Here is a 253-nt window from a genome sequence, read left to right on the forward strand (position 1 = left end):
TTCAACTCCCAACCAGATTTGTTTAGTTTATCGGAAGTCAGTTATATGCTTAGTTGAAATTTACTTTTGTCTAGTACCAGTAGGTTTGACAGCATCTACACAGAAGGCAGACAAGACAGATCAGCAAATATACAACCCACCAAAGACTCCACACACAAGAGACTTGGAGAACAATCCCATGTATCCACTCCGGTTTTATCTAGGGCACTCTTAATCGGCTGCCTTTCCGCTTGTTTGAAGCAGGACAAGCATG

Source organism: Alligator sinensis, unplaced genomic scaffold (genome assembly GCF_000455745.1).
Source record: "Alligator sinensis unplaced genomic scaffold, ASM45574v1 scaffold523_1, whole genome shotgun sequence".
Classification (NCBI taxonomy): Eukaryota; Metazoa; Chordata; order Crocodylia; family Alligatoridae; genus Alligator; species Alligator sinensis.